The sequence below is a fragment of the Neovison vison genome, chromosome X, assembly GCF_020171115.1.
Source record: "Neovison vison isolate M4711 chromosome X, ASM_NN_V1, whole genome shotgun sequence".
Taxonomy (NCBI): Eukaryota; Metazoa; Chordata; class Mammalia; order Carnivora; family Mustelidae; genus Neogale; species Neogale vison.
In genome coordinates this window covers 28,966,897-28,984,698 of record NC_058105.1, presented here as the reverse complement: position 1 = coordinate 28,984,698, position 17,802 = coordinate 28,966,897, and positions in this window count along the sequence as shown.

The window sequence follows — 17,802 nt, the reverse complement described above, 5'->3', positions numbered from 1 at the left end:
TCTGGTGAGAGCCGCCTCCTGGTTCATAGGTGGCTATCTTCTTACTGTGGCCTCGTATGAGAGAAGGGGCAAGGGAACTCTCTGTGGTCTCTCTTATAAGAGAGGGCTCCACCCTAGTGTCCAAAATCTATAAAGAACTTAACAAACTCAACACCCAAAGAACAAATAATCCAATCAAGAAATGGGCAGAGGACATGAACAGACGTTTCTGCAAAGAAGACATCCAGATGGCCAACAGACACATGAAAAAGTGCTCCATATCACTCGGCATCAGGGAAATACAAATCAAAACCACAATGAGATATCACCTCACACCAGTCAGAATGGCTAAAATCAACAGGTCAGGATATGACAGATGCTGGCGAGGATGCGGAGAAAGGGGAACCCTCCTACACTGTTGGTGGGAATGCAAGCTGGTGCAACCACTCTGGAAAACAGCATGGAGGTTCCTCAAAATGTTGAGAATAGAACTGCCCTATGACCCAGCAATTGCACTACTGGGTATTTACCCTAAAGATACAAACGTAGTGATCCAAAGGGGCACGTGCACCCGAATGTTTATAGCAGCAATGTCCACAATAGCCAAACTATGGAAAGAACCTAGATGTCCATCAACAGATGAATGAATCAAGAAGATGTGGTATATATACACAATGGAATACTATGCAGCCATCAAAAGAAATGAAATCTTGCCATTGGCGACAACATGGATGGAACTAGAGCGTATCATGCTCAGTGAAATAAGTCAAGCGGAGAAAGACAACTATCATATGATCTCCCTGATATGAGGAAGTGGTGATGCAACATGGGGGCTTAAGTGGGTAGGAGAAGAATAAATGAAACAAGATGGGATTGGGAGGGAGACAAACCATAAATGACTCTTAATCTCACAAAACAAACTGAGGGTTGCTGGGGGGAGGGGGGTTGGGAGAAGGGGGTGGGGTTATGGACATTGGGGAGGGTATGTGCTTTGGTGAGTGCTATGAAGTGTATAAACCTGGCAATTCACAGACCTGTATCCCTGGGGATAAAAATTTATATTTATAAAAAATAAAAAAATTTATTAAAAAAAAAAAAAGAGAGGGCTCCACCTTCATGACCTAATTACCCCCAGAGGCCCTACCTCCATGTACCATCATGCTGGAGATTTCAAGATATGAATATGAATTTTGGGGGGTACACATTCAATCGATAGCAACATATGTGTGTGTGTGTATACATATTCCTTCAGTTCTATTCTTTTTTAAAAAGATTTATTTCCATCTCAGAGAGAAAGGGAGAGAGAGAGGAAGCGAGACAGGAGGCACAAAGGGAGAGGGAAAGAATCCTCAAGCAGACTCCCCACTGAGCGTGGAGCCTGACGTGGAACTTGACCCCAGGACCCTGAGATCATGATCTGAGCTGAAATCATGAGTTGGATGCTTAACTGACTGAGCCACCCAGGTACCCCTCAGTTCTATTCTTTTTAAAATAGGTTTATTGAGGTATAATTTACCTTCTTTTACTCTAAGCATCTATTACGTTTTGAAAAGCTAATACAGTTGTATAACCATCACTATGATCAAGATATAGAACATTTATATCACCCCAAAATGTTCTCTTATGCCCCTTTTTAGTAAGCAGTCACATGGTATGGATGTACCACAGTTTGTCCATTCATCCGTTGAAGGACTTTGGGGTTATTACGAAATTTGACTATTATGAATAAAGCTGATATGAACATTTGTGTATAGGTTTTTGTGGGAACATAAATTTTAATTTCCTTTGGGTAAATATCTAGAAGTGACCCCTGGCTGGTTCAGTTGGTAGAGCATGTGACTCTTGACTTCGGGGTTGTGAGTTCATGCCCCACATTGGGCATAGAGGTTACTTAAAAAAGTGTTTAAAAGTGGAATTTCTGGGTCACATGGAGGGTATTTAACTTTATAAGAAATTGTTGTCCTTACAAGTACTTGATATTGTCAAGTATTGATAAACATGATATTGTGTTTGTTATTATCTTTATTATAGCCATTCTTTTTTTTTTTTAAAGATTTTATTTATTTATTTGACATAGAGAGACAGTGAGAGAGAGCATGAGCGAGGAGAAGGTCAGAGGGAGAAGCAGACTCCCCGTGGAGCTGGGAGCCCGATGCGGGACTCGATCCCAGGACTCCGGGATCATGACCCGAGCCGGGTGGCTCAGTTGGTTATTATAGCCATTCTAATAGGCATGTGTTTTTAATTTGCATTTCTTTAATAACTAATTATGTTGAGTATCTTTTAAAAAAATATTTATTTACTTGTTAGAGAGAATGAGAGCAGAAGCAGGAGGAGTGGCAGGCAGGGGGAGAAGCAGCCTCCCTGTTGAGCAGAGTCTGATATGGACTCAATCCCAGGACCTGAGCTGAGGGTAGAAACTTAACCAACTGAGCCACACAGGCATTTCTGTTGAACATCTTTGATGTGCTTATTTGCCATCTGTATTGGATTGAATAGTGTCTCCTCTGAATTCTTGTTCACCGGAAACCTGTGAATGTGACCTTACTTGGAAATAGGGTCTTTGCAGATGTAATCAAGTTAGGATAAGATCATACTGGATTAGGGTGGGCCCTTATCTAATGACTGATATCTTTATAAGAAGAGAAAAATTTGGACACATACAGTGGTCTGCCCTTATCTGTGCAGGATATGTTCCAAGAGCCCCAGGGATGCCTGAAATCATGGACAGTAAAAAAATCCTCATATATGCTATATTTTTTCCTATACATACATAGCTATGATAAAGTTTAATTTATAAATTAGGCACAGTAAGGGGTTAACAACAATAGTAATAAAATAGAGCAATTATAACAGCATACTGTAAAAAAAGTTATATGAATATATTCTCTTTCTCTCTCAAAATATCCTACTGTCCTGTAATCCCCCTTCTTCTTGTCATGATGTGAGATGATAAAAGGTCTACGTGATGACATGAAGTGAGGGGAATGATGTAGGCTTGTGACATAGTGTTAGGCTACTACTGACTTTTTGACACTATGTCAGAAGAGGGACCATCTGCTTCTGGACTGTGGTTGACCAGGGGTAACTGAAACCATGGAAAGCAAAACCATGGATAAGGGGAGACTACTTGTACATACACAGAGGGAAGACAGTCATGTAAAGATGGAGGCAGAGATTGGAGTTACACTGCCACAAGCCAAGGTGAGCCAAGGATTGCTGGCAACCACCAGAAGCTGGGAAGAAACAAGGAAGAATCCTTCCCTAGAGCCTTCTGAGAAAGCAGGGACTGGCAGACATCTTGAATTTTGGACTCCTATCCTCAAAAATTATGAGAGAATAAATTTCTGTCATTTGATCCACCAAGTTTGTATTGCTTTGTTATGGTGGCTCTGAAAAAGTCATAAACCATCTGTATATTCTCTGGTGAAATGTCTGTTCATGTCATTTGGCCATTTAAAACTTAGATTGTTGGTTTTCTTATTGGTCATAGTTTTGTTCAACACTCTACTTTTGGGTGGGAGGGAAACCTGTACATCTAAATTAGTCTTTAATATAATCAAATATTCATTCATGTATAAATTTCCAGTTGTCTCATAAATGTCATAATTTTTTCTGTTTGCTTGTTTGAATGCAAATAAGGTCCATATGTCATTATTTGTTGATAGGTCTCTTGTATTCTTTTTAATTTATAGGTTCCTCTCATATCTTTTTTTCTAAAGATTTTATTTATTTGTCAGGAGAGAGAGAGAGATTATTCCTTGCAGTTTATCTGTTGGAGAAATGGGGTTCTTTGTCCAGTAGTGTTTTCCACAGCCAGATTCTGCTGAAAGTTTTCCCATGGTATTGTTTAACATGCTCCTTGGTCTTCTGTATTTCCTGAAATTCGCAGTTGGATCTAGATGTTTAACTCAGGTGCAGGTTCATTTTTTTAAAGCAACCTCAATTATGAAATACTCATATCAAGCCATAAGCAATATGATTGCAAAAGGGCCCTCTATACATTTCATCAGTTCAAGTATTGTAATTACAACCCAACAACTCATGAATGTATGGAAACAGGTATCACAGGGAGCAAGAACCATCAATCATTCATTTTGTAGGTGAGCCATGTGCAACTCTTGAACGACAGTGCTCACTTCGCTGCATCTGCACACTTTTCACTCATTTTGAGTGAATGACGGGGTGACTTAAGCTCAGGTGGAGCATATAAACATTTTCTTGCCCCAAAAGCACAAGTTAAAAACAAAATATTTGCATCATTTAACACCATCAAACACCATCAAAACTTGCCTTAACACAGCTCTTTCTCACTATAATGAGCAGCCTAATAGGACATCTTAGAGCATGGTAGAGACTCTCTTATCACAGATGACTCACAGGTTAAAATATTTAAATAAAACCACCATGTATGCTTCACCAACTTTCTGAAGTAGACTGTGACTGCACTCAGGAAGCTCAAATCTATTTTGAAATCCTGGGTAATTTCCCTTACCAGCTTCTGGAAAGAAAACTTTTGGATTGGAAGCTCTATTGATTTCCAGCCTATGACAAGACTTTTTAAGTCTCTGTCTGCCTTAGTGACCAGTTATTTTCATGGGGGCTTTCTAATCAGTGGATTTGTGAGCACAATGCTTTGAGTTACCCGTTTCCTTTAACCTAATACCAAAGTCTTGGGTTGCTTCTGTGTCTGTCTCTGATACTATACCATTCATGTGCTCTAGTAACCAAGCTAAGAAGAAAAAAAGTTGTTCTTCATTCCCACCAACAGTGTAAGAGTTTTCCCCTTTCTCCATAACTTCTCCAACATTTTTTGTTTCTTGCTTTGTCGATTTTTGCCATTCTAACTGGTGTAAAGTGGTATCTCAGTGTGGTTTTGATTTGAATTTTCCTGATGGCTAATGATGACAAACACTTTTTCATGTGTCTTTTAGCCATTTGTATGTCTTCTTTGGGGAAGTGTCTGTTCATGTCCCCCCATGTATGAGGAGGTAGGCCCTTTGGGAGGTGAGTAGGTCATGAGGTTGGAACCCTCATTAATGGGATTAATGCCCTTATAAAAGTGACCTCAAAGAGCTCTCTCACCCCTTCCACTATGTGAGGACACTGCAAGAAGATGGCTGTCTGCAACCAGGGACAGGCCTTCACCAGGAACCCAACCATGCTGACACCTTGATCTTGGGCTTCCAACCACTAGAGCTGTGAGAAATATATTCCTGTTGTTTATAAGGCACCCATTCTATTATATTCTGTTAGAGCAGCCTGAACTGAGTAAGACACCATGGTGTTGGAGAAATTGGGCCATTTGTTTCTCAAAGTGCCTTACTTTCTGCGATTGGCTGATTACTTCCTTCTGGTACCATTTAACTTGTTCCTCTATCTCTTTTATTTCCTGTGCTCGCTTCGGCAGCACAAATACTATATCTCTTTTATTTCCTATACTGGTGTTTAGATCTAGACTAGAAGCTTTCTTTGTTTCAGGTTTACTGCTTTTGGCAAAAATGCTTTGTAAGTGGTGCTGTGTGCATTCCATTGCATCAATCAGAAGGCATCATATCTGAGACAACATTATATCTGGTTGTTTTGCTTTTAGTGATGAGATTTATTTTGTTGTGAGATGGGGTTGGCCTGTTCCTTGTTAAACATTTAGCTAATAGGTTTAGCATTCTTGGATGATTTTTGCCTAGATCCATTAGTTCATTAAGAGTTGCAAAGTGGTAATTTTAAAATCCTCTCGTTCCTTTTGCATTGATTAGTAGAACTTTTCTTATCAACTTTTTCAGTTACCCTGAAGTACTGTTTGACCAGAAAATGAAGAATCAGTGCTTAATTCTTTACCTTTATTAATTTTTAATGTAATGAGTTTTTGCTCTAGAAACTTCCAATGATGATCAATGAGGGATTTTTTTTCTCAAGCGTCCTAATGAATTTATAGAATTTTATATATTTGATGTGTTTCAGTCAACCACACTCTTTTTTTAAAATGCTCAGTTTGATAACCTTTGGGCAGGAGAAGCCCCTTTAAGTCAGCTCCTGAGTCTTTTGATGTAGCCCCAGTAGTCTCTGATATTGTCCTTGCTTTTTGGTATGACAACATGTCTGAGGCTCATCTTGAACATTCCCTACCCTGCACCCTGGAATCAGCCATTTATCCAGGGAGCCATGGATCCTTTTAATGGGAAATGCAATGAGCATAAGTAATTTTTTTTTTGAAGTAGACTTTATTTGTTAGAGCAATTTGGGGTTTCCAGAAAAACAGAGTAAAAAGTATAGGCAATTCCATATAGCTCTTTTTTCCCCTCTCCCACAGTTTCCCCTATTAACATCTTGCATTAGTTGAGTACATTTGTTACAACTGAGAAACCAATATTGATACATATTATTACTAAAGTCCATAGTTTACATTAGGGCTTACTCTGTGTTGTATAGCTCTATGCATTTTGAAAATTTTGTATTTCATTTGTACACCAGTATAGTATCATACAGAATATTTTCACTGCCCTAAAAATGCCCTGTGCTCCACCTATCCATCCCTTACCCCCCTCCCTGAACTCCTGGTAAGCATTGATGTTTTCACTACTGCCATAGTTTTGTCCACAAATAGTCTCAAAAAGTTCTGTCAGATGAAGGAAGTTCCTAAAAGACCAAAAGTGAGGATGAAATGTTACCCAGAGGAGACAACTGAAAGACCCAAGTCCCTGCAAAGGCATGAGCAGATGGAGTTTAGAAGGGATTAGCTCTGATAGAAGCAGCTACAGTCAGGAAGAATGTGGATGAGAGTTAAGATCAGAGGACAACTGGGTGCCTGGGTGGCTCAGTTGGTTAAGTGACTGCCTTCGGTTCAGGTCATGATCCCAGAGTCCTGGGACTGAGTTCTGCATTGGCTCCCTGCTCAGCAGGGAGTCTGCTTATTCGTCTGACCTTGTCCCTCTCAAGCTTTCTCTCTCTCTCAAATAAATAAGTAAAATATTAAAAAAAAAAGATCAGAAACAACAGAGTCTGGGGGGAAATACTACCCCAAGCAGAATTTCTACTACCACCTCCAGGTGTTGAATGGGGCACAGATCCCAGATACTCTCAGAACCTGCCTCTTGCACCATTGTATACCCAGGCTCAGGGGACCTTCTCTCTTTTTCCCTCAGAGTCCTCTCCTTTCCTCCACTCTTGGAGTCACCGACTCTTAGACAGTCCAGTTCTAATACTTATCTCTAGGATAGCTGTGAAGCCTAAGTGAGATAATACATAAAATGGGCCTCACACACAGCAAACAGTAATAATCAAGTGTCCTTGCTGTTGTTGTTGTTGTTACTGAATTAAGGCCCCAGAACCTTCAGATTTTGAGGTCCTTCACCCTTTCATCTGCTCTTGGGTTTATTTAGTACCAGGGCTTGCAGGATTTTAATTAGCATCAATCTGAGTGATGAGGCCTCATCCAATTCCCTTACTTATTTATCTCTTGTATGGTAGCCCATATTTGAGGACCCTTTTGCTTAGGGATCAGGACTAATGACCACTGCCTTCCTCCTACCCTCCAGGTTTTGCAAAGGACCATCAGAGTCCTGAATGCCTTGTCCATGGTGAGAGTGTAGGTGAAACTTTCTCATACAGGAAGCAGGCCAATGAGGCAGCCAGGCTGGCCATGTCAGCTATAAGGCATCCTCACAATTGGCTGAGTTGTATTTGAAAGACTGTCCTTTGCATGTATGTATGGACAAAGTTATGAGTATTCTTGAACCCACTGTAACGTCTCCAGTCCAAATATGTACTCCATTCCTCAAGATCATCCAGCAGGCTGAAAATGAGGGAGTATGGTTACTTGTCCCTTCACCATCACTTATTTAGGCCTTGAGAAGTGGGGTAAAACTGGGGCAAAACTGGAATTTTCCAGGGTTGTTTTTTTTTTGTCTCTGAGAAAGAGTAACTTGCTTTGAGGAGATCTAGGCCAATGGTACAATTTTAGCCCCTTGGGAAACAATGGTTGAACATGAAGTCTTGAGAGTTTACCCAATAGAGAAGACATGGAAATATCAGACATCGTGAGTCCAGGTAGGGTGGGCTGTGCTGTTGCTATTGCCACAGGCCACAGACTGTGTGGACAGAAGTCAGCCAGGATGAAACCTACTGCTCTTCAGAGCTCCAGGCCTGTACCTAGAACCAGACCGCCAGCAGGTACCAACATAGGAAATAAAGAATAGCTGTTCAGCCTGTTTCTCTACCTGGGTGCTTTAGGTTTTCAAAGGCAAGGTCTAGGTCATCTGAGTCCCTGTTGGCAGTGCTGAGATGCTCCCATAGAAGTACTGTGTACAGACAATACCTCTAGGGCTGTTTCTGGAAGGGTGGGGTTTTGTGTCTACAAGGCCAGTCTTTGCTAACCACTTAATAGGCTGATGCTATCAGCCAGAAGATGGTAGCTTTCTCCCTGAGCTCCTATGATAATGAGGATTGGGAATGACAGAGTTGCTCCGAACTCCTTCAGGAGGAGCCACTAGCACAAGTAGCTCATGGAATGATGCCTAGGTCTGGCCAGTAAAAGCTTGGGTAAGCTGGGTAGAAGGGTCATTTTGGAGGGAAGCATCTGAGTAAAAGCATATTGAACTCCAGGTCAAGCTGGATGGGTGATGCCCAAAGTGTTAGTGAGATAGAGATCCGAAGTTACGATTCCATTACTGGCCTCAGTGTGATGAGCTTCTAGGTCTGTAAGCTCTCCAAATTATAAACTTTGCATTGCTCCAAGCTAGAGAAGAGTTAGAGCTAAAGGCTGAGGTATGAGGCTACCAAGATTTAGAAATCTAGGGAAGGAGGCTAGATAGGCTTGAACCTAATCTCTTTGAGCACTCTTCCAAGAAGGATTTAAATGGCCCTTCTTCCAAGAAGCATTTAAATGACCCATGTGGCATCCTGAAATCTAGACCCCTAGTTATTTAATAATTAACAATGGGTAAATTGCTTCTGCACAGCCAAGGAAACAGTCAAGAAAACAAAGAGGCAACCCACGGAATGGGAGAAGATATTTGCAAATGACAGTACAGACAAAAGGTTGATATCCAGGATCTATAATGAACTCCTCAAACTCAACACACACAAAACAGACAATCATATCAAAAAATGGGCAGAAGATATGGACAGCCACTTCTCCAATAAAGACATACAAATGGGTATCAGACACATGAAAAAATGTTCATCATCACTAGCTGTCAGGGAGATTCAAATTAAAACTACATTGAGATATCACCTTACACCAGTTAGAATGGCCAAAATTAGCAAGACAATTAACAACATGTGTTGGAGAGGATGTGGAGAAAGGGGAACCCTCTTACACTGTTGGTGGGAATGCAAGTTGGTGCAGCCTTTTTGGAGAACAGTGTGGAGATTCCTCAAGAAATTAAAAATAGAACTTCCCTATGACCCTGCCATTGCACTACTGGGTATTTACCCCAAAGATACAGATGTCGTGAAAAGAAGGGCCATCTGTACCCCAATGTTTATAGCAGCAATGGCCACGGTCGCCAAACCGTGGAAAGAACCAAGATGCCCTTCAACGGACGAATGGATAAGGAAGATGTGGTCCATATACACTATGGAGTATTATGCCTCCATCAGAAAGGATGAATACCCAACTTTTGTAGCAACATGGACGGGACTGGAAGAGATTATGCTGAGTGAAATCAGTCAAGCAGAGAGAGTCAATTATCATATGGTTTCACTTATTTGTGGAGCATAACAAATAGCATGGAGGATGTGGGGAGTTAGGAGAAGGGAGTTGGGGGAAATTGGAAAGGGAGGTGAACCATGAGAGACTATGGACTCTGAAAAACAATCTGAGGGTTTTGAAGGGGCAGGGGGTGGGAGGTCGGGGTACCAGGTGGTGGGTATTATAGAGGGCACGGATTGCATGGAGCACTGGGTGTGGTGCAAAAATAATGAATACTGTTATGCTGAAAATAAAAAATAAATTTAAAAAAAATGGGTAAATTGCTTGGAAATGTATACTTGACTGAGCCAAGATTTTAAACTTGCTTCCAGGTATCTTGGGAGAATCCAAAGCCTTCAAGGCATAGTTATTTGCAAAATGGGAATTAGTTGGAGAAGGGCTCCATCTTGATGATGATGATGATTGTGATGTTGGTGATTTTAGTAATCTCTGCCCCCAGTGTAGGGCTTGAACTCACGACCCCAAGATCAAGAGTGTCATGCTCCTCCAACTGAGCTGGCCAGGTGCCCCAGAATCCATCTTGATTAATCTCCAATTAGGTAGAGTTGTGGAAGGCTAAGAACATCATTGTTCGGTGTCTTCAGGAAGTCACTTATTTTAATCTCTCTTCAGTAGTTACCTATTAATTAAATGGAAATAAAGAGGAGAATAATTGGAGATGGATTTGCTCAGACTATCTTGTGCCTTGTAGAGTCAATATTCTTGGCTATTAATAAGATCTTGGATAAAAGGGAGTAGGTGCAAAGGGAGGCAACCGTGTAGAGGTATTGCCTGGCTAAGAGCAAGATGATGGGCTAGATGGACTCAGAGTATTTTGCCTCTTCTCCTAACTTGTCAGTAATCCTTTCCTCTGGGCTACAACAGGAGTCCCAACCCTAGGGCTATTCCACTATAGACAGAACCCCATGATTTCAAATATAATGATTGAGAGTATGGGTTTGGTGTCAGATCTGAGATAGAATCCCAGCATGGTCATTCACCACCTGTGTGAACTTGATAATTTCTGTGCTTCCTCAGCTGCAAAATGGTAGTAATAACAATACTTAACCCTTCATCATTCAGAGAATGATTGAATTTAATGCACACAAAGCACTTAGTGTAATGCCTAACAATTAAAAGTTACTCAACAATGAATATTTGTTTCTTTTCATGCTTTCTCATACCAGGAATCTACTGTGGTGGAAAATCCCAGTTGCTCTGATTTTTTAAAATACATATTTCTTCTGATAAGGCTGCTACCAGTGGAGGCTTGATGAAGCCCTGGGCCCTACTTAGAGCCGTGGCCTGGCTAGCACCTCTGTCTTTGACAAGCCCATCTCTACTTTTTCCAGTATGGTATAATAATTCTGAGTGTGGACTCTGGAGTTTGATCTGGTCTAGAATCCCAGCTCAACTATTTCTTGGCTGTATAACTTTGGGCAAATCACTTAACCCTTCTATGTCTCCATTTCCTCATCTATAAAATAGTAATAATATTAAGTTACCTCATAGAGATCGTTGGGAGGACTCAATGGGCTGTTGCATATAAAGCACTCTGAACAATGTCTGGCACTGGATGCCTGGGTGGCTCAGTCCATTAAGTGTCTGCCTTTGGCTCAGGTCACGAACCCAGGGTCCTAGGATCGAGCCCCCCATCGGACTCTCTGCTCAGTGGGGAGCCTGCTTCTCCCTTTGCCTGCCACTCTCCCTGCTTATGTTCTCTCTCTCTGACAAATAAGTAAACAAAGTATTTTTAAAAAAGGTCTGATACATGGTAAGTGCTCAAAAAGTGATAGCTGTATTGTTCTCTATATTATTTTTATCCTCACTCTCATTCTCTCAGTGACCTGAGGGGTGTCAAGAGTTCATCTGGCAAAATCATATAAGCAGACACTAAATGGTTTAAATGCTCCCTCTTCCACTACCATGAAATCAAAGGCACCATTAACTAGTGACAGGTTATGAGTTTTAAGCTATGCCATTCTATTTTTATTTATTTTTATTTTATTTATAAAAAGATTTTATTTTTATGATTTGAGAGGGAGAGGAAGAGAGAGAGAGAGAGAGAGCATGAGAGTGGGGAGGGTCAGAGGGAGAAGCACACTCCCCACTGAGCAGGGAGCCCAATGCAGGACTCAATCCTGGGACTCCAGGATCATGACCTGAGCTGAAGGCAGTCACTTAAACAACTAAGCCACCCACATGCCCCAATTTATTTATTTATTTTTAAAGATTTTATTTATTTGAGATAGAGAATGTGAACAGGGGGAGCAGCAGAGGGAAAGGGAGACAAGCAGACTCCCTGCTGAGTGGCAAGCCCTGCATGGGGCTTGATCCCTTGACCCGAGCCAAAGGCAGACACTTAACTGACTGAGCCACCAAGGTGCCCCTAAGCTGTGCCATTTTAAAACATGGCTCTCCGACTGGGTGTGGTGAAAAAATAATGAATACTGTTTTTCTGAAAATAAATAAATTGAAAAAAACAAAACCAAAACAAAACAAAAAAAAAAACCATGGCTCTCCGGCACCTGGGTGGCTCAGTGGGCTAAAGTCTCTGCCTTTGGCTCAGGTCATGATCCCAGGGTCCTGGGATCAAGTCCTGCATTGGGCTCTCTGCTCAGCAGGAGGCCTACTTCCCCCCCCCCTCTCTGCCTGCCTCTCTGCCTACTTGTGATCTCTGTCTACCAAATAAATAAATAAAATCTTAAAAAAAAATGGCTCTCACATTTTTGACACTTCTCCCATTGAGAGGTGATGTCTAGTCCCCTCCCTTTGAATCTGGGTTCTGTGAATGCTTGGCTAATAGAATATGGCAGAAATGACACTATGCCAGTTTCTGGGCCTGTGCCTTAAGAAACTGGCAGCTTTGTCTTCCTGTCTCTAGAGGTGTTTATTCTTGGAATCTAGTCACATGCTCTGAGGAAGGCCAGACAGTCCATGGAGAGGCTTCTGTGGAGAGGAACTGGGTCTCCTGGCCCTCAGTGCTAGCCAGTTGACTGCCAGCACCAACATACCAGTCAATGTGAGTGAGCCATCTTGGACATAGATCCTCCAGCTCCCGGTTGAGCTACCCTAGGTGATACCACATGAAGCAAAGATCAACCCACCTTGCCAAACCTTGTCCATTGTTGTGACCAGTAATGAATGTTGTATTAAGCCACCAAGGTTGGGGTGGTTTGTTACATAGCAAAAGTCATCTGATCACAGATTATGGGCAGCTGGCCAATAGGTGGGAGAGATCTTTTGGGGCAGGCTCTTTCATGTATTGTGAGCTGTATGTTGCAAGAGTTAACTGGTCTTATCTATGTGTAGGACTAGCCTTTGGCTGAATTATGGAATGGAATTGTCATGGGATGTAGTTATTAAGTTTAATGCTTCAGTCTTAAAAAATGAACCACAAACACAAAATGTTTTTGACCAAAATCACTGGACAGAATTGCACTAGGTATTGACCTTCTCCCTGCCAAATCTATTCCTCCTGCATACCCCATATCTCAGAAATGATATCATGTCCCATCCAATTACTCAAGTAAAACACATAGGGGTCATCCGTGAATCCTCCTTTCCCTGACCCCTCAATCCAGCTCATTAGAGAGTGCTGTTGGTTCTATTCTCAAAACGTATCCTAAATCTGTTCACCTTTCTCCATCCCCATCGTCACTACTCTAGGCCAAAGTGTCACTTTGACTGACTTGGACTAACCTGTATAGGACACAAACTGGTGCACGTTCTCAGATTCTTTTCCAAGGTCCTGCCACTTTCCAAAGCGTGCTGTTGACGTTGCATGTTTTGGCCTCCCTCCTGAGCTTTCAGGGATACAGGGTAGTCCGCATTGCAGCCCTACACCTGCTTGACTCTTATGTCCTATACCCCGAGCCCGTGAGTGCCAAGGTATCACTCCACTTCCACACTTGGGCCAAATGCCATACTATGGGCATGGGGTCAGGCTTCGTGAGAAGCTACCAAGGGACCAGATGATGAAACTCGGGAGGCGGAGTCAGCACCTTGCAGTATAAAACTTGACTAGGGGAAATGAGGACACACGAGGGTTCCTCGATTTTCTCCCTTTGTGTCCCAACATGTGTGCGCATTTTCTTTTCAACCTTTTGGAGCAAACATACCTGGCAAATGACCGGCAGTTTGTGGTTCAATGTCCAGGGAGGCGTGCATTGCATCACACTGTTGTACATCCTTCCTGGCCTTACTTACCCTTTGCCCTCATCCGTGTTGCTTTAGGCTTGCACAACTCCCAAGTACTACATGAATTCCTGGCTCAGGCTCTGTTTTAGAAACCTGGCGGAGATATTTGGTGTTAAAAGTGGTCCTAGAAAACAGACTATCAGGATGGGGTTTTGGAGTTGGATTGTTAGCCTATCTGGACCCCTGGGGGTGGTGGTAAGTGTATGAAATAACCCGTGACGCGAAGTGCCATTGCAATTACTTGAGCCTTCACCTGTGGTATATGGTATTTGATTGGTATAATGTGGAGGTGCAGGGCAAAATATGGGAGGTCAAGTGGCTGTGGCGCTTAATTGATATACAAGCAATGTTATTTATAAGAATCTGCTTTTGACAGCAGTAGAAACTCTGCCTCTATGGCAAATTTAATGGAGATCGTTATGTCCCACAGCTGCAAACAGACTGGCCTAAAATTCGGGCTCAGGAACTGATAATAAGGGTGGGAGAGATGCAAAAGAGATGAAACAGACAACCTTGTTGGGTCTGTTTTTCCAAAATCACATGGAGATCTGGGATGGTTATTTGGGTGGGTGAATCCCAGTATTATGAGCACTTCCGTCTCCCCCTGGACTTCTCTTGGCAGCAGAAGCATCCCCTTTTCCTTTGCCAGAGGAGAATAACTTCCCTTTTCATGGAAATTATGTCATGATTTCACCTGAAGCAGTTGCCTTGTGAGATGACATTTTTTTCCAAGATGTGCCCCACCATCCTCCTTACCTCTAGGTCACTAACCAGAATCATGTCTCGGCACAGCTTGGATAGAGAAGTACTCATCTCGCTCTGGACATCTGCTCAGCGTGGAGCCTGCTTAAGATTCTCCCTCTCTCCCACTGCCCCTGCCCCCTCCCTCTCTAAAAAAAAACCCAACAACTAAGGTCTCTATTTTTTGTATGTAAATTAAATGTCAATTTAAAAAAATTAAACTGTTTACCCTTATACGGCAAGGACATGCTCACTGTCTTACCTTGGGGCTATTTTAACTTTCTCTCTTTTTTTTTTTAACGAATGGCTTATTTATTTATTTGTCAGAGAGAGAGAGAGCGCACAAACAGGGGGAGCAGCAGGCAGAGGGAGAAGCAAGCTCCTAGCTCCTAAGCTCCAAAGCTCCCCGCTGAGCTAGGAGCCCAATGTGGGGCTTGAACTCACGACCCTGGGATCGTGACCTGAGCTGAAAGTAGACGCTTAACCAACTCAGCCACCCAGGCGTCCCAACTCTCATGCTTTCTATAATAATATTGCATATAGGAAACTTAAACATCCTCACACTCTGCAGAATATTGCACTAACCCACTTCATTGAAGAATATATTTGCATCATGAATTTCTATAGATTTGGGGGTCTGGGGCAGATTATCCTCTCTAAGGTAAAAGACAAAATACCGTACTTTGCACTCTCTACCACTAAAAAATGGCACAGCAGTCGTAGATCTTTGGGGATTTTGGATATAACACATGGGAACACTGCTGTGACCTGTTTATTGGATAACCTAGAAGGCTGCCAGTTTCAAGTGAGGCCCAGGGCAAGAGAGGGCTCTGCAGCAGGTCTAGCCCACATTATAAACTGGTTTGCCTCCTGGGTGATGTGATTGCTCAGATCCAGCAGTGTTAGATTAATAAGTCTCTGGCCAACCCCTAGAAAAGTCACAGTGTAAATCTATTGGTTCTAGAGCAAGGCCAAGCCCTTGGTGGCAGAGAACTGTTCTTTTAAAACCACCTCCCATCACCAGAGTACAAGCAATCAGGCTTACCCAGTTCCCCCATAAACAGGTGATTAAGGAAACTTTCTCTGGAGAAACTGACCAGCTCAGTGATGTTAACACTTGAGGGAACTTACCAAAACGTGCCAGAAGGTCACATGTCTCTTCTAACATGCAGCCCACCATTTGGCAAACTCTGCCCACGCACAGAGATTCTGTTCAGTGTTTAGAAGTTCAATTTATTTTTTAAAGTTTTTATGTAAGTTGCAGTTAGTTAACATACAGTGTAATATTAGCTTCAGGTATAAAATATGGTGATTCAACACTTCAATTTAAAATTAAAGAGTGGGGCACCGGGGTGGGTCCCGCAGTCGTCAAGCCTTCGGCTCAGGTCATGATCCCAGGGTCCTGGGATCCAGTCCCGCAGCGGACTCTCTGCTCGGCGGGAAGTCTGCTTCTCCCTTCTCCCCCTGCTTGTGTTCCCTCTCAAGCTGTGTCTCTGCATATAGGAAACTTAAACTCCCCCTGCTTGTGTTCCCTCTCTCGCTGTGTGTGTGTCTCTCTCTCTGTCAAATAAATAAATAAATAAAATCTTAAAAAACAAAAAAGAGTCCTTAAAAAAAATTAAATGAGCAACCAAGAAGCAAATAAAAAGAACAAGAGATAGTTCAGAAACTTCAGAAAGCTTCCAGGAGAATCTAACACTCTTAGAGTGGTAAGATATTCTATCCACCAAACTCGAACAGGATGGTGTATAAAAGAAACAGAGAACAAGTGACTTTGGAACTCATTCTAGAACAGTTTTGGTTTTTGTCTTCTAGTCATACGCACCGTAGTGGAAAGTAAGAGTGCAAAGTTGTGAACTTGAGTACCATACCAAAAAGGGGGGATGTAAGTGGCCAAAATGTGGACTGAATATTATATGAAAATACATTCGTACATTTTCTCACATTACAAACAATCCATGCTGTTTCAAAGAAAGAGTATAAATTGTATAGAGTATAGAGTTTAGGGCCTTCTCAGCTGTCTTTCTGAACATGAGTGTGGCCTAGATTCCCAGGAGTATGTGGAAGGTTTTCAAAGGCCTTATTCTCCAAAGTGTCTCATGGCCCAGTCTTTCCTGGATTGGTCTATTGTTTGCCCCAACTGTTATCCCTTGACCCAGGTGGTAGCAAATAATTTATTTGTTCAGATGTTTTTGAGAATCACCCCCTGAGTCATCTTAGTCTCAGTCCCGGGAGAGTTCTGAGTTAGGCTAAATAAAGGCAAACTTTCCAGGGCAGGGAGTCAGCAGGCAAGTCCAACAAGCAGACACAATTCTTTGAGAATAGGTCTGTTCTGTTCCCTCCAGGACAGGGTATTGGCTACTGATACCCGGAATGTGGGCTGTTGTCTTCAAGGTCCCTGCTGAGCTGGGGGTGGGGGTTGGTGCAGGGAATGGGGGTCCTGGGTAGGTTAAAATGCCACAGAGCCCTCTTACCAAGATCTAATGGCTTTGTCTTGATTGAGCATACCCGTTTCTGCAAGCTTTTGATTAGTATCCAGAATTCTGAAAAAAATGAATTCTTTTTTTAAAAAGATTTTATTTTTAAGTAATCTCTACATTCAACATGCAGCTCAAACCCACAACTCCAAAATCAAGAGTTGCACAACCTACTGACTGAGTCTGTCTGGTGCCCCTGAAAAAGTGAATTCTGATTTTTTTTTTTTTGCCAGTTTATTTGTTTCTTTTGGGGCTGGGAGGGACCTTTACAGTTCCCTACTCTACCCTTTGCACAGAAGTCACCTGGAATATTTCCTTGTCTTTGATGGCCTTGACAGTTTTGGGGAATACTGGTGAGGTGTTTTTTAGAGTGCTTGTTCTCTCATAATTATACTGGGGCTATGGGATTTGGAAGGAACTCCGTAGGAGTAAAGTGCCATTCTCACCACGATATATCACGGGTATATACTCTCAACATGACTTCTTACCATTAAGAAGAAGAGAATTAAAGTGGAGTGGTTTAGGGGTTTGGGCTCTCAAGTGAAGCACAATAGAATTCAAATCCTGGCTTCTCCAGTTGCTTTGAATAAGTGATGGGACTTTTCTAAGCCTCAGTTTTCTCATATGTGAAATATGAATAATAATAGTAGTTACTGCATAAGGTTGCTGTGGAGAATCAAATGTAACTAACACAATGTCTGGCACGTAGTAAGG